Genomic DNA, 22,047 nt, shown 5'->3' with positions numbered 1-22,047 from the left:
AATGTTCTTTGAATATTTTTGCACGTTATATATTGCAATATAATAATAATACTGATAATAATAGTATTATTTACATAATGTATCAAAGTGGTAACTATCCAAACATTGGTATTCTTATAGGCTCTTAAGGAACTCATACACTTGTGTAAGCCTCATGAAAGCTAAAAGAATGGCGGTGTTCAACTATCTTAATGAATGTTGAATAATTATGTTTTCTCTGCATAAATTTAGATACCGAGAGTGTTCAGCAGCTAGTCAGAGATTGATCCATCCATGACCTAAATTAGCAAATGATGCTCTGTTATCTTCACTGTATATTTTTAGGCAGTTAAAAAAAAAAAATGTAGAGAATGTTACATTTTCACAAATATAGACACTGGTATTGTGCTGGAGTGAAAATGAGTTTGAAAATGGTGGAATTGCCACCATACACTTGTGTAAGCCTCATGAAAGCTACAAAAATGTTAGTGTTCAGCCTGTGATAACAATACAAAAGCAACATCAAATTTAGTTTAGCCTAATTTGGCAAATCATATTATTCTTCCAAAATTACTAATTGTTAACTTACATCTCAAAGCCATACATGTAAGAAGCCATGACCTGGTGCACACATTTCTCGGTCCTCAGTTTTATTGAAGGCCTCAATCTGTCCTTTTGCCTTGTAACTGATTGCTTCCAGAAAGAAAGAAAGAAGGAACAACACATGATCAAGATGAGCTAGCTGCTAGTTTAAAGCAATGAAAGATCTAATTGTTACAAATAAGGAATGTATAGGCTCCATTTATAGAATAAGACATTTTCTTACCTTATCAAGATTGAAGACGATACACTAATTTATCCCTCACAAAAAGGGTTATGAGTGAGTGCACCATAAACATTATTCCTGGGTGTTTACCGATCCTCTTCCCAATGCAGCTTCTTCCAACACCACGGGTAGGGGAAGGGGATCCATCTGGAAAAGGGAAGTTTTGCTTTGATGTCAGCTGATATTGTTGCTACCTTAGCTGTTGTGCTAGCTAACATGCTACTGAACAGTGACACTAGAAAATTGACATGCATATTGGTATTAAAAGACAGCAACGTGTTCATGTACAAAATGAGGACCATTTTCCATATTGGTTACAGTACCGTGATCCCAAGATTGTGGTCCCCTTACTTAACCAGTTATTTTTCAGATAGCCTAAATGCACAATAAATGGCAATTGCATACCAGCGTTGCATACCAGCTATAGGTATGGTTGAGAATAGGGAACGTGTCAGACACTCATATCTCTCTCTCTCTCTCGTTCTCTGTCTCTGTCTCTCTCTCGATCTCTAGGTAACTACTATGGGACCCCAAAGCCCCCAGCGGAGCCCACACTGGTGCAGCCTGACCTGGTGGATCAGGTGCTGTTTGATGAGGACTATGACAACGAGGTCCAGCGTAAACGCACCACGTCCGTCAGCAAGATGGACAGGAAGGACAGCGTGGTCCCTGAGGAAGAAGACGATGATGAGAGGCCACCTCTGGCCAACGGCCTCCCAGGTCAGTACATCTCATACTCAAAACCCCTCTCCTGCCCTTTCTCTCTTTCCTCAGGATAGTCCTCTGTTGTACCTCACATATATCTCCCAGTATCTGTCTCTCATGTTCTACTTTTAGCTCTACATTATGATGACTATGGACCAGGGATGGAAGCAAAATTATTTTCCAATCGTTCCGCTCCGAACAGAACCCCTATTTTCTTCGTTCCGTTCCAGTGTTTCCGACCAGCATAGAGTTCTGAACCTACAAAAAAGAATAGTTTTTACATTTACAGTAGATAGAGAAACTTGCTATGGAATGGGTAAGCTAGTTGTTTACATGTTTGATTGGTCATAGAAGTGCAGGTGCGAGATGGGAAGAGTGAGAAAGAGGGATGGACATGTAGGGGGCTTGGCATGAAGCGCTGAACATCATTACCTGACATGAGTTGGAATGTGTTTCGGCTATTATTACCATCAGAACTACACTGAATTGCATAAATATATACTAGATATTAAGAATATTTTTGGAACAAAAAATAACATTATTAAACGATTCTCAAGATTTTAAAATAACGATTCTGTTCCGGAACACTACAGATCTGTTTCCGTTCTGAGATTTGTTTTGTTATTTTCCAGTTTTTCGTTCTTTTGCCTGAAACTGTTCCAACCCCTGCTATGGATGATATAAAAAAATTTCTCTATAATATATTTCTGCTCTATACATTTCTGCCCTATATATATTGACCTATGGAGCTCTGATCATCTTCCCCATTACTCCCAGTCTGTGCTATCTGTCATGCTCTGTCTGTATAGCCAGCCACTTCCCGCAGGCTCCATCTCAAAGTTATGCCTCAAGCACATTCAGTATCAGTAACACTTTCTACTGGAGTGCAGGTTACCTTGAAGGCAGCAGACTTCTTACCCAGAGACCAGAGACTGTGTGTGTGATCAATCAGGACCTCTCTCTCAAAGGAGCAGTCAAAATCAAATCAAATCAAATGTTATTTGTCACATGCGCCGAATACAACAGGTGTAGACCTTACAGTGAAATGCTTACTTACAAGCCCTAACCAACAATGCAGTTTAAAAAAAAAAAAAAATAAGACTAACAAATTAAAGTATGTGCCCAAGGATAGCCTGACTTTAAGAGAAATGGGTTACAGTATGCCTTCTGCTGTTTTATTATCAGGCATGCACGATGGACAGGAACAAGTCTTTCTAAGTAAAATAAATCACATGTCTGCTGTACTGCAGCAATGTGGGTGTTAGGAACTTTTCATTCTAAACCAACCATAGATGGAAACAGTTATGAATGGGTCAGAAGTTTCATGGAAAAATTAAGCGTAATGCCCAAACTCCTGACTGAACTTCCCTGGTCTCTGTGTGAAAGACAAACCCTGACCCCTGGCTGACTTCCTGTATGTTTCTAGTGCAGGGCTATCCAACCCTGTTCCTGGAGAGCTACTGTCCTGTAGGGTTTCGCTCCAACCCTAATCTAACGCACCTGATTCTAATAATTAACTGGTTGAGAAGCTGAATCAGGTGAGTTACAACTTGGGTTGGAATGAAAACCTACAGGAGGGTAGCTCTCCAGGAACAGGGTTGGAGAGCCCTGGTCTAGTGCAGTCAGTATGGTGTGAGCTGTCAGGCTCTCAGCCCTCTGAACTCTCCACAAGGAGCTGCCCCAAGGCTGCCCATTGTGCATGCTTACATGAGGCCAGTCAAAGCATCCACTGTGTGTGTGTGTGTGTGTGTGTGTGTGTGTGTGTGTGTGTGTGTGTGTGTGTGTGTGTGTGTGTCAGATTAGCATGGGGAGTCAGACTCATTTGGAGACGTTTGCCAGTTCCTCCCCATCCTTCAAGTAGATAGGGGATATGTTGTAAATATTAGCAAGTCTTATGGATGCGGTAGTGTAGTATTTACTGAAATACAGAATCACATGCACAAATTTGACACGCTTATGGGCTGCATCAGTTCTGGGGAATACACTAGAATAAGCTGTGTGGCCTTGAGCCTCATTGTATCATATACTTGTGCAGAGGTTAGCATTACACAAACAGTCCCTCCATTAGAAGACTCTTGTGTATAAGTTTCATTTGGCAGCTTTTTGTAGCCCGAAGTTTGCAAGGACCAATTGGGTGCAAAGTTGATTGGTGTGCTTTTATTGCAGTTCTCATTAAATTAATACACACATTTTCTTTTACATAGAAATAACCATAAAGAGCAGTGGGACAGTATTATTGTGCCAAAATTGCCTCAAATGGCATTTTTACTATGAATCCACCCCAGCTACTTGTATCATTTAAATCCAGGGGGAGGGTACCACATATGCATAAATACGCTCACACGTACATGCAAATGAAAAAGAGCCTTGGTGAACAGAACACACCATCTCTTGCATGCAAATCCTGTAGCAACATCAAACCCTCCCCCCTCCCACTGCATGCTGGGAGGCTGGAGGTGTCCATGCAGGCTAACCTTCTGCTCTCTCTCTGTCTCTCTCTCTCTCTGTCTCTCTCTGTCTCTCGCTCTTTCTCTCTCTCTCTCCTGGGCTACAGAGCACAAAGAAGGGGCATCGTGGAGGAAGGCGGTGCCCAGCTACACCCAGTCCAGCAGTGCCATGGACTTCCGTATGTGGAGCTCTCTGCCCGGCGATGACAGCCTGGAACCCCTGCCTCTCAACTGGGAGATGGCCTACACTGAGACGGGCATGGTCTACTTCATAGAGTGAGTACTGCACCAGCTCCTGTATATCTACTCAGGGACAGGACAAAGAGACAACCTTTTAGTCCTGGTTGGTTACACAGTGCTACTACACTGTACGTGCATAGATAACTCCAGAGTTCAAAGCTCATTAATATGAGCTTAATATGTTTGAAATGCAGAACATGCATTTCTGCTCTAGACTGAATGTGGAATGTTATGTACGTTACAGGTTATGCATGGATGACTATATCTGATCAGCATCATGCAAAGTATCATGACATGACATTGTTGATTAGATTAGTGAAGCACACAGCACAGGTGTTACATAAGCCATGCCGAACAGACAGAGGATTTGGGTTATTTAGGTAAACAAGCCAAGGCCTGGACTGGTGTGGGTCTCTTTAAAATCTACTTATATTGACTTACAGCCCTAGCCTACATGATTGTTCCAAAAGTGGTTCTGGTCTAAGCTAATGAATTTGATGGTTTCTCTTCAAGACAACTTCCCGAAAAAATCAATACTGTGTTTTAGGAACAATTTAGTAAATATAGCTCTCTCAGAAGCCCTTGAGTTTTTTGTAAACAGATTTGGCTTCCAGCTAGTTCTCTGTTACCCGACCCGAGCCCGACGGGTTAGGGCCGGGTAAGGCAGTTTTTTTCATCAATAACTAGCTACGGGTAGAGCTTGGGTATCACTAAATTGATCACTAACATTTTGAAGCTGAGCCGTTTGCTCATGCTCTGCTGAGCAGTACAGTCATATCTGACTAAGATCATAACATGGTGTCAGAAGTGCTTCAACCTTGTCAAATATAAGACAGGAGAGATTATTTCATAGAAAATAATAATGTTCCTTGAGTTTTGGAGTTTAGAGTGACGAAAAGTAGCTAACAGCTCTCTCATGTCTCTTCATTGAGAAGCCCAAGTGGAGCCGTTGATATGGATACTCACAGACTCAGAGTGCCACGAGCAGAGCGCATGCAGAGCGAACTGTGTGCAGGAAGCGAGTGACAGGCCGAGAAGAACAGCTAATGAATTTACTAAAGATGGAAGTTATTTCTGATTTCGGGTTTCTGCCTTGAATTTGGCAGAAGCAATCGGGCCTTGGCAAGGTAGGGGCTGAACGTCGCCGGCATGGGTAGGGCTCAGGCTTAAAATTCATGCCTCTACAATGCTCTACTTCCAGCCACTCTTGTCTGAAATCGCCACAATATCATAATGAATACTCTGTTTCAGTTTTCCTTCATTTGAATGCATAGCAGGATGTATAAATGTGTCAATCAGTTATATATAACTTGTGTAGCTTTCAAAGAAAGTATAACAGAATATAGAGTAGGTGGGTACATGACTGTCTACCTTTACTATCATGAAAATACCAGTGTCAGTAGCTGGCTCAGGTTTTTGAATGTTTCTCTTATCTGCCCTTAACAGTCACAACAGCAAGACCACCACCTGGCTGGACCCCCGCCTGGCCAAGAAGGCCAAGCCCCCAGAGAAGTGTGAGGATGGAGGTAAGACTTCAGGGACTCTACAAGCTTCATGTGCATAGATCTTTTGGTAACATGATACCTTGCCGGTCCAGACTCCCAAATTGCAACATTCACAATAGGGCAACAGAGGTTTTCTTGTCTTCTCATTTGTGGTGAAAGCTAAAGAAGAGTCTCTCTTGTTGTCTTGTTGTCTTCCTTTGCAAGCAAGTTGGCTAAACCAGGCCCCCAGTGTCCAGTCTGGAGCGTGAAGTCACAAGCTCTGCTGGTCGGTTACTGATTAGTGACTTAGCGGTGTCAAAAGCCCTGGTCTGACCTATAAAGCCTAAAATGACGATCGCCAACAGCCCCGAAGGCTGTTTTGGGCTCTAAATTTGGTTTATTATGATCAAGTTCGATCCCCACGGTGAATTATTTTAAAGTTTGCTACAAATCATGATATTTAATGAAATAGTGATCCATTCTGACTACTACATTCGTCGTCACATAGGACTACGTGCTGACACAGACAAATCACAGGCCGGCAGGCTACAATGAGGCTCATGCCATAGACATTAAGATCGACTCCCTCAGGCAGGATGAAAACGACTACATCGACTATGATCCTTTGCTAGCTACGGCCACTTTAACCATTTTTTGTTGCCATTCAGCCCCATTCAACAATATGGTGTGCTTCAAATTCAAGTTCTTCCGGCTTCATGTGTCATCAAGGGTTTTTTCTACAGAAACACTTGGATGACATCAGCGCTATCACTATCTACTGGTTTTAATGTCTATGGGCTAAACATAATTTTAATGCACATGGCTATCTGTTTTTATGTTTTAAAATATCCTAGAATAACACTATCACTTCTAAACAAAATAACTTTTGGGGGATTCTATTAACACCGCAGCTCAATCAGGTGTAAGAACATTGACTATCCAGTAGCAGCTCACTTTGTTGAAGCTAACCATCCCATCTCCTCTCTCAAATACACAGGCATTGAGCATGTTGCTCTACCAAGGAGAGGAGGTAACATTGAGATCCCACTACTACAAAGAGAGGCTTACTGGATATCCTATCTGAAAACATTGACCCCTAGTGGTCTGAATATTGACTTTGATCTCAGGCCCTTCTTATGAACACTCCTTTATGAACAAGTCTTATAAATGTAAAAATTATTATATTAGCGTACACCTAATATGTTCCCCCTGTTGAGGATGTTCATTATATATTAAGGTTGAACCAATATTACATGTAACAAAAATGAAATACGAAATGATGTGAAATTGAATTAAACAATAATGTATGTTGACGCTAATATGATGTACAATATTCCATTATGTTTCTATATGATAACAATAGCATAATATATTTAATATGCCATATACTATTTTGTTAACAGTTTCACTAATTCATTTTAATTAACTTAATCATTATGACACACCCCTCACCACTGTCATTGGTTACACTAATTGCACTGTGTTTCTACATAACCTGGTTCAAGTATTTATGACATTACCCTGAGGAAGGCACAGTGATTGGCACAGTCATTGGTAAATACCCATTAAATTGCTGGTAGATTATACATGGAGTGTGCGACTTTCTTTATTTTGATCGTTTATAGTTTATTCGCCGTTAGACAGCACCCCCACACTAACTCAGCTCGTTATTATTATTTTTATTCTAATAAGGCTACAATGTTGTTTGGTTTATTGATTAGCTAAAAGCTAGCTAGCCTTTCAGCTTCCCACTTCTCCATGTGAAATAATCCCTGATAAATATTATTTTACTTGCCGGTGTAACCTACAATGTTATCCCAGTTTGATATGCTGCTTGACTGTATTCATTCCCATCAGCTAAAAATAGAACGTCATCATGTTTTGGTCGCAGAGAAAAAGCACATCTTTCGCTGTTGTTTTTACCAATAGCCTGGAATAAATAGTAATTTTTTCGAAACAAAATACCTTTTGGGGGGATTCTAATAAGGCTACACTGTTGTTTGGTTTATTGTTTGAACAGTCGCTGAGATTATATTTGCTTATCAATGCAAAATAGGCTACTTTGATGTATAGCCTATAAATCAGATCAAGGAACCAAGCAAGCTTCATTACCAAGCGAGCTTCATAGGAATGATATGGCGCGTTATGCCCTGTTCACATCTTGACATATTTCATTACGCTGTACGTCATCTTCACAGAGTCTTGCCCTGCTACTGAATGGACCAGTCCAATGTTTGTAACGCAAGATGGAGGAGAGCCTGTCTCTCGTCAGAGATCAAATCAAATTTTATTTGTCACATACACATGGTTAGCAGATGTTAATGTGAGTGTAGCGAAATGCTTGTACTTCTAGTTCTCATATATTTGGGGAAATTGCAAAATATGACCTTTTCATTCAAGACAGGATACATATTGTATATATAGGCATATATAGGCAATAATAAAATGTTTTGTTTAGTAACTTTTTCCTCAACTTCATTCTCTAACTTTATTGCGGGTAAAGCTAGCTTGCAGTGTAGAGCAGCTAGCTAGAGAGCTAAAAGCTAGGCTAGGTTTAAGATACCATTGTAGCTAGCGACCTCCACCTAAAAGCCATTGTGTATTATTTAACATTACTATTAAAATATACTGTATACTACTCACTTATAGGAATGGGTAAAAGTTGCTAGCTATCCCATAAAGCCTTCACCGAAAACCACATATTCTCATCTACTTCACTGTTTTGGAAACTTCCTGTTCTTCAACGGACTCTGACTGGACTGAAGACGACCTCAAAGTTTGAAAAAAGTCAAAGTATGTGGTTCCGTCTCACAACCGAGCCTTTAACGCTTGCGTTTTCACTCCGTTGTGACGGTGCCATTGAAATGCATGACATCAGGCAAACCGTAACGGAGTGCTTATGGGTATTGTGAACAAGGCTTTACAATTAGCATGTGGCACGGGAGTACATTGAATGTCGGAGTGCACTACAAGGAGCCGCCCCTTTTGTGACGAAAAACAATATTGCGACACTGCGCTACACTCTGAAACTTCTGTCTCTGTAGGGTATAAATGGACCATACATACACGAAGTTCTTGCAGAACACACATGGAGCTTTACACATGGCTATGCTTATCAGCCCCTGCCCTACAGTATACTATGCATTATTTCCCACATATACATACTATACACACAGCTTAATAAATATGTACTGTTTGACTACATTCCCAACTCAGTGGCCTTGTGGTTAGAGTATCTACCCTGAGATTGGAAGGGTGGGAGTTTGATACCAGGCTGAGTCATACCAAAGACCTGGCACTCAGCATTAAGGAGATAGATTGGGGGTAGGGCATGCTTCCTGTCCAGGGGGTGTACTTGTACATCAAGCTGCCTCACACTACAGAAACAGGAGATAGACACCTATTCCTATGAGTTTTACGTTCCCATACAGACAGGATTGTATAACATCTTCTGACATGATGGTACTTTCCTTAATAAATGCCCCCAGCTCAGGGTCATGTGGGCTGCCTACATGTACAGTGCCTTCAGAAAGTATTCACACCCCTTGACTTTTTCCACATTATGTTGTGGTAGATAGAAATGGATTAAATGTATATTTTGTGTCTCTGGACTACACACAATAACCCATACTGTCAAAGTGGAATTATGTTTTTAGAAATGTTAAGAAATTAATTAATAAATGAAAAGCTGAAATGTATTGAGTCAATAAGTATTCAAACCCTTTGTTATGGCAAGCCTAAATAAGTTTAGGAGTAAACATTTTCTTAACAAGTCACATAATAAGTTGCATGGACTCATTCTGTGTGCAATAATAGTGGTTAACATGATTTTTGAATGACTACCTCATCTCCGTACCCCACACAGACAATTATCTGTAAGGTCCCTCAGTCCAGCAGTGAACTTCAAAAACAGATTTAACCACAAAGACCAGGGAGGTTTTCCAATGCCTCGCAAAGAAGGGCACATATTGGTAGATGGGTATAAATAAAAAGAAGCAGACATTGAATATCCCTTTGAGCATGGTGAAGTTATTAATTACACTTTGGATGGTGTATCAATACACCCAGTCACTACAAAGATAAAGGCGTCCTTCCTAACTCAGTTGCCGGAGAGTGTAACGTCTGCTTCCAACTCACACCCTCAAACACCTAGATAACCTGAACGCAGCTCACTTTCCAGCCCACTTTCCAGCTCAAACTCTCAAACACCTAGATCCCCTGAACGCAGCTCACTCTCCAGATCCCAATCACCTGAATTCTAATCACCTGTTCACACACCTGTATGTCATTATCACACACTATTTAGTTCAGCTCTTTGCATCCCATCACTGTGAGGTATTGTTTGGTTTGGGACACATGTCTTTTGGAGAGCCGGGTTTCCTGTGATTGTCCTGTGTATGATAGTTTTTGCCTATTCCCTGCCTGTACTCTGGCCTATTGGATTTCCTGTTATCTACCTATTGTCTGATCTCCTGGACTACATTACTAGCCTTTTCCCTGCCTGTACTGTTGCCCTTTTGGACCCCCTGTGTATGACCTTCTGCCTGCCCCTGGGCCCAACTATCTGCTTCCTCCTGTGGTCCTTTGCAATAAACACCTGCTGCGCCCTGCGCTTGAACCCAGCTCTCTGTCTCCACTCATGTTCATTACAGAGAGGAAGGAAACAGCTCAAGGATATCATCAGGAGGCCAATGGTGACTTTAAAACAGTTACAGAGTTTAATGGCTGTGAGCCATTAAATAGGAGAAAACTGAAGATGGATCAACAACATTGTAGTTACTCCAAAATACTAACCTAATTGACTGAGTGAAAAGAAGGAAGCCTGTACAGAATAAAAATACTCTAAAACAAGCATCATGTTTGCAACAAGGCACTGAATAAATAATACTGCAAAAAATGTGGCAAAGCAATTAACTTTTTGTCCTGAATACAAAATGTTATGTTTTGGGCAAATCCAATGCAACACATTACTGAATACCGCTCTCCATATTTTCAAGCATAGTGGTGGCTGCATCATGTTATGGGTATGCTTGTAATTGTTAAGGACTGGGGAGTTTTTCAGGACAAAAAAAGAAACAGAATGGAGCTAAGTACAGGCAAAATCTTAGAGGATACCTGGTTCAATCTGCTTTCCACCAGACACTGAGAGATTAATACACTTTTCAGCAGGACAATAACCTAAAACACAAGGCCAAATCTACACTTGGGTTGCTTACCAAGAAGACAGTGAATGTTCCTGAGTGGCCGAGTTAAAGTTTTGACTTAAATCTACTTGAAAATCTATGCCAATACCTGAAAATGGTTGTCAAGCAATGATCAACAATAAATTTGACAGAGCTTGAATTTTTTTTTAAAGAATAATGGGCAAATGTTGCACAATCCAGGTGTGGAAAGCTCTTAAGAGATTTATCCATTAAGACTCACAGCTGTAATCGCTGCCAAAGGTGCTTCTACAAAGTATTGACTCAATAGTGTGAATACTTATGTAAATATGATATTTCTGTATTTCATTATCAATAAATGTGCAAACATTTCTAAAAACATGTTTTCACTTTGTCATTATGGGGTATTGTGTGTAGATGGGTGAGATTATTATTTTTTTATTCATTTTGAATTCAGGCTGTAACGCAACAAAATGTGAAATAAGTCAAGGGGTATGAATACTTTCTGAAGGCACTGTATATGTTGAGTTTTTATTCAACAAGGAGTTAATCAGCTTGACTGATTAACTTGAATGCCAGGGGTACCAGGAGTGCCCACTCGTTTGCCTGTCCATTCCCAGGGTGTGTGGCTGTGACTTGGGCTAAGTGCAGGGAGAGAGTGGGGAGTATGGGGGATACACAGGGCTCTGGTCCGCTGTTTCTAATGGATTTTTAAAGGCAGGCAGAATGCTAGTTGGTGTGCTGCCTCTGAAAAGCAGCTCCAAAGCTCTCTCTTGCGTGAAGAGCCAGACTGCCTGTCTGCGAAAACTGCAAAATGTTAACCAAATCATTGTGTCGGGTGTCTGCTGGTCTCTTCTCTCATTATGCCCTGTTATCCTGCAGTGCTGTACATTTGCATGTTTTGTGTGATAGTACTTGAACACAATGCGTCTCTTCCTGTATCCACAGAGCTTCCGTATGGCTGGGAGGAGATAGAGGACCCACAGTATGGAACATATTATGTAGAGTAAGTCTGTTCAGTCTGCCTGTTCAGTCTGCCTGTACATCTGAGAGATACTATACCGCAAACCCGTATTCCCCAGCAATACCATAGATCAAAAACTAACCATAGGTACACTATACACTAAGTGTACAAAAAATTAAGAACACTTGCTCTTTCCATGACATAGACTGAGCAGGTGAATCCAGGTGTAAGCTATGGTCCCTTATTGATGTCACTTGTTAAATCCACTTTAATCAGTGTAGATGAAGGGAAGGAGACTTTAAGCCTTGAGACAACTGATCCATGGATTGTGTGTGTGCCATTCAGAAGGTGAATGGGCAAGAAAAAATATTTAAGTGCCTTTGAATGGGGTTTGGTAGTAGATGCAAGGCGTACTGGTTTGTGTCAAGAAACTGCAACGCTGCTGGGTTTTTCATGCTCAATAGTTTCCTGTTTGTATCAAGAAAAGTCCAAAGGTCCACCATCCAAAGAACATCCAGCCAACTTGACACAACTGTGGGAAACATTGGAGTCAACACGGGCCAGCATCCCTGTGGAACGCTTTCGACACCTCGTAGAGTCCATGCCCAGACGAATTGAGGCTGTTCGGAGAGCAAAGGGGGGGGGGGGTGCAACTCAATATTAGGAAGGTGTTATTAATATTTTGTACACTCAGTATATATAGATAGCAGGGATGCAACGTGTTACTAGACATTTTGAGAACAATACTATTCCATGATCAAGGCTTGTATTGGTTTTTCAGTGGGTGCTAAACTAAAGCTCTGTTGGTTACATGACATTTACCCAGGTGAAAACACAGCATTGATTGTGTGTGTGTGTGTGTGTTTACAGAAGATGTGTGAGTCTGTTTACAGAAGATGTGTGAGTACTGGCTGCTCCAGCAGGACATCTCTGAAACCAAGTCATTATGGCAGCAGTAGGGAGAGAAGGAGGGTTGTGAGAGTTATCAAGGAGGGAGGGAGAGGAGGTGCGAGGAGAGGTAGAGGAGTCTGTTTTGATGAAAAGGAAAGGAAACTCTTTCTTTTATTACTGGTATTGTAGAAAAGTCCCTCCTTGGTAGAGGCCATGGGGGAGAGAGAGGAACTCACAATGTTTGTTTTTACAAGGAGCGTCAAAGACAAATGGATGGGGACTTATTGCTGCCAGTGTTCCAGTTCAAAATTAACTGTGTAAAACAATTTAGCTTTGTTATGTTAGAGGGACAGTTATTATCTCACTAAAGAGAATCCCTATTGTTAATGGATTGAGAATTAACGTATGTCCCTTCTATAAGACATGCTTTAACCAATCAGAATAATTCATTCAGAATGAATCACACACAGGTGGTTCACAGAATTACACACAGATGGTTCATGGTAACTTGTATGTGTCTGTGTCAGTAAATTGGTGTCAAAAATGTAAATCATTCAATGGATTGTTTCTGTTTCAGTCACATCAACCAGAGAACCCAGTTTGAGAACCCAGTCCTGGAGGCTAAGAGGAAGCTGAGTCAGGAGACTACTGTCTCTATCCAGCAGGGGGCACCACTTCCTCCAGGTAGACACTGCTCACCTAACTTTTTCTTTACCTCCATCTTTATTCAGCTCTGGATAGCTGTCTGAAGGCTGTTATACAGACAGATTGAAAACAAACTCAACAATGCCATGATTGTGTGTTGACCTCCTACACCTCATTAATTCTGTGTTGTGTTGAATAGGTTTGAAAAATGTAGCAGCCATCTCCTTGCTCAAGGTTGTAGGAGCGATGTCGTGTCAAGTGTCATGCATAAATAGCCGTTTGCAGCTAGCCATGTATGATCAACTCTGTGTCTAAGAGAGGACAAGTTCTCCCCTACTCACACTAGGGTTGGGGTGGAAGACAAGCCACTCTTCTGCCATAATAAACAATATGAATTACACATGCTTTCATTACAGTGCGGGGAGTACAGATTGACAGTCATGTTTTGCTGCTGAAGCTTACACATATGGGTTGGTTGAGAGTAGGGAGGGAAGGGGAGCGGCTCTTAGAAATTGTGACAGCTGTTGGAACAGCACATCTTTAGGGCCATCTCTCAACTAGCTTACTTGCTAGCCAGGTGGGGAGGGACTGAGATAGGCATCTACCCTGTGATTGCACCAGACTGTTGTCAGACGGTTGCTATGATGTACCCAAAACAACAGCAGTTGCACCTCAGGCTAGAGTTCCCCCGTTACAATACTCCAAGCCCACAGATTCCCAGAGCATCTAATGCCACACAGAGGCTCATCTGCAGTGTCTACCAGCCAAGGGAGCTGAGTGGAGACCATTTCATCATACCTCAGCTTGGATTGACCCAGGGGCGCAACTTTGGTTTTAGAAGTGGGGCGGACATAATTATATATTTTTTTATCCAGTCGGATAAACACTTCAAACACCCTACCCGACCTCTCGGAGGCATCCACATGGTCCTAAAGCACACTGTTGGCTCGTTTTGTATCACATTCCAATGATAAAACTTGGGGGTGGACAAATGCAATTTCAGAATGTGGGGGGGACATGTCCACCCCGTCCCCAGTGAAAGTTGCGCCCCTGGATTGACCTTTACTTCCTCTAACACAAATCTTCAACAACATGATCTTGACCTACAGATCCCCACAGTGCAATACTACACCCTCTGGACCTTACTGACCATGGTCTATGTATCAGACCAGACCCTGGCTGTATAGGTGAGATGGTTGAGATGCCTATGAGATGCTCTTTAAGAAGTGTTTTGACATGGCTCCCCACTCCAACCTGCCTAGAGACCCATACTACTTAGAGCCATGGTAATCCCTCAGCATTTCAACTAGACTGACACTGACAAGCCTTATATGGCTATTATTCAGTCTCCACCTTTTTTAACACGACCAGCAGCTTTATTTTAATCAAATGAACAAGACTGTCTGTGCTCATGGTGACTGATGTCTGTGGTGAAATGTATTAAATATTCTACACATCATGGCTGTTGAGGATGATTTGGCCTCTTCTGTTCTGGCCTTCAAATGCTGTCAACATGTTATCACAGAGAGCTGTCTTGAGTCTAATACACACGCACACACACACACGTTAGACATACGCAAAATTACTGTTTTTATCACTGTCATAGTTTGAAAAACGAGATCGCCATGTTGAGTTCATCAAGCAATTTGACTGTGAATATGTAAATTAGATTCTCTTGATCCATTGAACACGACAGCTGGAGTCCATCCACACTGTATTTAATTCCCCTCAGTGTCTCTATGGGCCATACAGTACCATACAGTCAGCACAGGGCTGCTTTGCTACATCATATAGGACTGGAATGTATCTCAAATCCACCTTAGCCTGGACAGAGTTAGAGACAGTCAAGCAGAGAGAAAAGATGGTATGCTTCTATTATAAAGTGCTGATAGGACAGTAAAGCCAGTGAGGGAAACGCTCAGCTGGCCCATTTAATGCAGTATACCTCTGACAGCCTGTTCTTTACTGGACTGTGTGTCCACTGTCATATTTATGCTGCCAATGACCTTATGTCGTTCCAAACTTATTTGTCTGACTCTTTATTTGTCTGGCTCTATAGGGAGAAAATGAGAAAGGACCTCATGCTTAACTGAACAATTTCAGAGGTGTTATGTCACTGTTTGAATCCACAGTATGTTAATGAATCCCACAATGAACGTCAGACTAATAATGTAGCTACTAAAGCTATAGTATAATCTTTTGTCTGTTACTGTTTTAGTTATCATACAGGGCAGTGTTTTAGTCAAAGAAAATGTGACTTTTGTGACTACATTGGTCTTAAGGTTGTTACTTTGTTACTATGTTGATGTTTTCACGCCTTATTTAGTTATGCAACTTCCTCTAACTCTCCCACTGTGACATACTTACGTTGCAGGTGAGGGGGGTGCGTCAGGCTTCACCCCAGACCCGTCCCAGCTGCAGGGGGAGATGTTCCACACTGCTCTGAGGAAAAGCTCCCAGGGCTTTGGCTTTACCATCATAGGGGGCGACCGCCATGACGAGTTCCTGCAGGTGAAGAACGTCCTCAGCGACAGCCCTGCTGCCCATGACAACAAGATCTCCTCCGGTGAGAAGTACACTGCTGCACTGCCCTGTGCGGAGCCACACACTTTTACCAGCTCAAAAGGCAGCTAGTGAACTTAATTAAAACCTGGTTGGTCCCTATAGAGGGGCTGCACTTACCCTAACACTTCCCCAAGAGATACAGTGAAAGGGAGAGCAGAAATTCTGTTCAAGGGGATCATTTTAGGCAGAGAGCATTGCCGCTGGAAGTATTGCTGCTGAGGGTGGTGTAGCACCCCCTGAAATATATATATGTTTTTATTATTAATACATATTTTTTAATTTTAATTTTTTTCCCAAAAGTAGTGCACTGGGCAAACATTCCCCCCCACACGACTTCCCGCGGCTATGTCAGAGAGACAGGTTATGGTGTATTCTGTGTGTAGCCCAGTATCTTTGTTGCACACTCTGATCTTCCTTTAGCTTTGATGCTGTCTGGGGCTCTGCATCCTCAGCAGCTTTTCTTGTGTGAGCTGAGAGGGGCTGGAGGTTGCTGTTCTCTGAGCCAGCTGTCAGGGTGAGATGTAAAAGGACACAGTACATGCAATAATGATTTGCCTGGCTAGAAGCGCCGCAAGTTGAAGTCTGTTAGAACAATGGAGAGAGGGAGCGGAGGAGAGAGGGAATAGGCAGGGAGGAAGAAGGTAAGGAGGACAGAATATGAAAGGGATGGGGAGCAAAGTTGGGATCAATTCATAATTATGGAATTGACTCCCATTCAACTCATGAGTTAAAATTCGAATTGGCCACACCCCACATGATGTAGAATTTGAGTTTGAGTGGCAGGAAGTAGAATTTAATTCAGAGAAATTCCACTCAGTCATAGAATATGAGAATTTCATTGAATCTGACAGGTCACACTTCCAGATACCAAAGAATATATCACTTTTCTCTGGAAACAATGTTAATATACCATCTTAACCTTAGTGCTTAGAATCGGCCTTTTTATTTCCACCAATCAGTTCTTCTTCTTCTTTGGTACCATGGCATTCATACATTTTGTTTGTGCATGCCGCAACCTATTGTGCGGTAGTGTTTAGTCAATCACGTTACATTTGTGATACCAAAATATATACCACTAAATAATAATTAAAAACCCACTACCCCATTCCACTACTTTGACCCTATCTGCTCCTGCCAGCGACCTAAGAGGACGGGACATCACCACTCAACACACCCTGTAACTCTTCTGAAATGAAATCTTGTATACCCAAATGTTTGATGTTTTATGTACAAGATCTTTACGGTACAATATGTTTAATGTACAAGGGAGGAGGTGAGGGCCCTGGTGGAGTGGTGCCAGGAAAATAACCTCTCCCTCAACGTCAACAAAATGAAGGAGCTGATCGTGGTCTTCAGGATATAGCAGAGGGAGCATGGCTTGATCCACATCAACAGGCCGCAGTGAAGAGGCTGAAAAGCTTCAAGTTCCTCGGTGTGCACATCACTGACAACCTGAAATGGTCCATCTACACAGAGAGTGTGGTGAAGAAGGCACAATAGCAGTAGCGCCTCTTCAACCTCAGGAGCCTGAAGAAATTTGTCTTGGCCCCTCACGAACTTCTACAGATATACTATTGAGAGCTTCCTGTCGGGCTGTATCACCGTCTGGTATGGAAACCACAGGGCTCTCCAGAGGGTGGTGTGGTCAGCCCAATGCATCACCAGGGGCACACTGCCTGCTTTCCAGGACATCTACAGCACCCGGTGTCACAGGAAGGCCAAGAAGACCATCAAGGACCTCAGCCACCCAAGTACCAGCCTCTTCACCCGCTACCATCTAGAAGGCAGAGACAGTACTGGTCATTCAAAGCTGGCACCGAGAGACTGAAAAACAGCTTCTATTTCCAGGCCAACAGACAGTTAAATAGTCACTACTAGCCGGCCTCCGCCCAAGTACCCTGCCCTGAACTTTAGTCACGGTTACTAGCCGGCTACAACCCGGTCAAACCTGAATCTTAGAGACTGCTGCCCTATGTACATAGTCATTGAACACTGGTCACTTTAATAATGTTTGCATACTGTTTTACCCACTTCATATGCATATACTGTATTCTTGTCAAGGCTCATCCTATATAACTAATGCTGAACACACCTTTTCTAGTCATATACTGTCCATAATGTCTATACACACCATCATATACATATATATTTATATCCCGGACTCTGACATTGTTCGTTCTAATATTTCTATATTTCTTGATTCCTTTCTTTCGATTTTTGGGATTTGCGTGTATTGTTTGGTATTGTTAGGTATTACTGCACTGTTGGAGATAGGGACATAAGCATTTCACAACACCCGCGATATATGTATGCGACTAATACAATTTGATTTAATATTTGTATAGACTACACCTAATATAGAATAGAAGAGGCATTTGAATTTCACTGAATTCAATTATATTTCCTTTCATTCAAATTCAAATTGCATTTCTGTATCCTATTAACTACTTAAATTCAAATTCAAGAATTTAATTGAAATTTGAGGCATTCTCAATTCAATTCTGAATTGGGCAAAACCCTGATTGGGAGAGATGGGAGGATGAATGAACGTGAAGAAAAGATGGGGTGGCAACTATCACAATGATCTCAAACTGTGTTTCTAATACACAATGAAATGAAACACATACTTCCACTTGCTAATCAGGAAACTCTTGGGTATGTTGTGGTGGACTGTCATTACAATTGCTACACAGAAACCTGGTAAAATTATGTTTGTAGCTAGTGTAGCTACCACCTAATGGCTCTGAATTCACTCTCAGCTTGCAGTCAAAGCTATAATCACTGATGGAGTTGACTGTAGTACTCTCAAATCGTATCCTGATGTTGACAGCAGATGGGAGTATTCACATCATTGCTAACTTAGCTAGCTAACATACATTTTGAGAAAACAAGTTAGCTATATTATGTGGCTAGCTAGCTAGTGTTAGCAACGTTTGGTGGTCATTGGGCGGCAGGTATCCTAGTAGTTAAGCGCGTTGGGCCAGTAACCGAAAGGTCGCTGGTTCGACTCACTGAGCCGACTAGGTGAAAAATTGGTTGATATACCCTTGAGCAAAGTACTTACCCCTAATTGCTCCTGTAAGTCACTCTGGATAAGAGGTTCTGCTAAATGACTATTTTATTTAAGGAGACTGAGAGCTAGCTAAACTGCTGAGCTAACAAACAATGTAACAAAAGTATAATTTTGGATTAGAAAAATACTCCATCAACAGGCTCTGCATTTCAGGAATCACAATAGCAAGTACTCCTGGTGCACTGTTAAATTATTTAGCCATTTAAACATTTATATTTTGAATAAAACTCAATTTTTGCTATAGCCCTCACTGGCTTTCATGCAATTTAAACGTGAGCTTGTCCGAGGTGTCGGACTCGGCGACAGTTGCTATCCATTGGAGCTCTGCGATTGGTTGCCCAAAATTCTGGGCTGGGCTTAGCGAATGGTCAATTCAGTCCGTCACAAACAGGACAGTCATCTAGCTAACAAGCTACTATATTGCCATAACAATCATTACATCGCCCATGGATATGTCTGTATATTCTCACTGTTTGCTAAGGCTTGTTTCTTCTCTCTCCAACCCTTCTCTCTTCTTCCTTTCTCTCCTCTCCCTCTTCTCCCTCTCTCTTTTCTCTCGCTCTGTGGTTTTCCCCGCCAGGCGATGTGATCGTGGAAATCAACGGGAAATGTGTGCTGGGGAAGACCCACCCTGAGGTGGTGCAGATGTTCCAGTCCATCCCAGTAAGTCAGTATGTTGATATGGTGCTGTGCCGCGGCTACCCGCTGCCCCCAGACGTGGCGGAGGACACCGAGAACCCCCCACCTCCTCCGCCCCTACAGGGGGGCGAGGTGGTGACCGCCGTGCCCCTCATCAATGGCCAGCCCCTGCTGGTGAAGGGCGACGTGCTGCACGGCTCCTCCCAGGAGCTCCACTATGTCACCACCGACGCCAGCGGACGGCCCATGGTGGCCGCGCTGCCCAACGGGAGGCTCTCTGAGCAGGGGGGAACAGGCCTGCTGCAGCCCGAGCTGGTGAGCGTGCCCCTGGTGAAGGGCCCGGGAGGGTTTGGCTTTGCCATCGCAGACTGTCCCCTTGGCCAGAAGGTGAAGATGATCCTAGACGCCCAGTGGTGCCGCGGCCTGCTTAAAGGGGACGTGATCAAGGAGATCAACCGTCAGAATGTTCAGACTCTGAGCCACGCCCAGGTGGTGGACATCCTCAAAGACCTACAGGTGGGGAGCGAGGTCAACGTGCTGGTGCTCAGAGGAGGTGAGTCACAGAGTCTCTTATTAACACTGCCTTGTGGTTACATAACACCAACACTGTGCATGTACCGCTGCTGCGACATATCTCAATGTGACCTCTTCAGTGTCCTTGGTGAGTCAGGTCAATGTGCTGATACTAGGAGGTGAGAGATTGGGTCAACTACCACTCATGTACACACACTATGGTATGGTATATTGATGATGTCACTATGTCTGCAATAGGTGAACACATGAGGGACTGTTGCCTTTTTGGCATAAATTATCACGTAGTAATGACAATTGTAGAGTCACCCTATGCAACCCAACTCTCCTGTCAAATATACCTTTCACATATTCCCATAAACACCTCTCTGTATGCACAGATCTCTACCACATCTCCCTGTACAGGATATATACTGTATCTCTTCAGGCTGCTTCACAGCCTCTACTAAGGCTCTCTCTCAGTCAGACATTCATACTGCAGTCTGTTGCAGGCCTGGGAAGGGAAGTTGCATAAGCACGGGTCTCTGTCTGCTCTGCTCCTGGGGAGAGAGGGAGGGGAAAGCACCCTTCAAACGTCTCACACATCCATCTCCAGTCGCCCTGGGGAAATGGTACACAAGTCGATGAGCCCGGATTGGCTTTGATCATCATCGGAGGCACGGAGAATTTCTGCATGCTTCTATATCCGTGGCCCTTTAAATGGACACTTCAAGATTTTGACAATAAAGTATTTTTTCTGCTTCCCCATAGTCAGATGAACTTGTGGATACATATTTATGTCTCTGCGTGCAGTTTGAAGGAAGTTGCTAACTAGAGTTAGCGCAATTCCTAACTAGCAATACCTGACCACAGTGACTGACCAAAAATTAAGGAAATCATTGACTATGTACAGACTCAGTGAGCATAGCCTTGCTATTTAGAAAGGCTTCCAAAGGCAGACCTGGCTCTCAAGAGAAGACAGGCTTGCCCACAAAACGAGGTGGAAACTGAGCTGCACTTCCTAACCTCTTGCCAAATGTATGACCATATTAGAGACACATACTTCCCTCAGATTACACAGACCCACAAAGAATTCAAAAACAAATCAAATTTTGATAAACTCACATATCTATTGGGTGAAATACCACAGCGTGCCATCACAACAGCAACATGTGTGACTTGTTGCCACAAGAAAATGGCAACCAGTGAAGAACAAACACCATTGCAAATACAACCTATATTTATGTTGACTTATTTTCCCTTTTGTACTTTTAACTATTTGCACATCATTACAACACTGTATATAGACAGAAGACATTTGAAATATCTTTATTCCTTTGGAACTTTTGTGAGTGTATAGTTTACTGTTAATTTTTTATTTTTTATTTCACCTTTGTTTATTATCTATTTCACTTGCTTTGGCAATGTAAAAACATGTTCCCCATGCCAATAAAGCCCGTTGAATTGAATTGAGAGAGTGAGTGAACATACTGAATTCATCTTATCATCTTATATCATGTCCTTGATGACAGTCAAAATAATTGAGCTAGATCTCCTGGTTACATCAGGGTCCATAAACCCTTTCACACTTTTCAGACTGAACCGTCATCCCCTTTAGGCTTCCAGAGAGGTGCATGCTCGTGAAACAATTTAATGCTGGAGCTATATTAACAGTGGGAACAATCTGAGCGTGAGAGATGGAACATGTGTGTGTACTGTACAGTTAACATTATTGTTCATTGGTTTATATGCATGACTCTCTCTCTCTGTCTCTCAATTCAATTCAATTCAATTCAATTCAAGGGGCTTTATTGGCATGGGAAACATGTGTTAACATTGCCAAAGCAAGTGAGGTAGATATTATACAAAAGTGAAATAAACAATACAAATTAACAGTAAACATTACACATACAGAAG

At 42.3% G+C, this 22,047-nt stretch overlaps 1 pseudogene; it reads left to right on the top strand.

Annotated features, from left to right (window-relative positions):
* Positions 1 to 22,047, top strand: part of LOC120020584 — a 187,067-nt pseudogene that overhangs the window by 153,489 nt on the left and 11,531 nt on the right.

The sequence above is a fragment of the Salvelinus namaycush genome, chromosome 2 (assembly GCF_016432855.1).
Source record: "Salvelinus namaycush isolate Seneca chromosome 2, SaNama_1.0, whole genome shotgun sequence".
In the NCBI taxonomy this organism is placed as follows: Eukaryota; Metazoa; Chordata; class Actinopteri; order Salmoniformes; family Salmonidae; genus Salvelinus; species Salvelinus namaycush.
The sequence above is the reverse complement of the archived record's forward strand: the minus strand, read 5'-3'. Positions and strand labels throughout refer to the sequence as shown.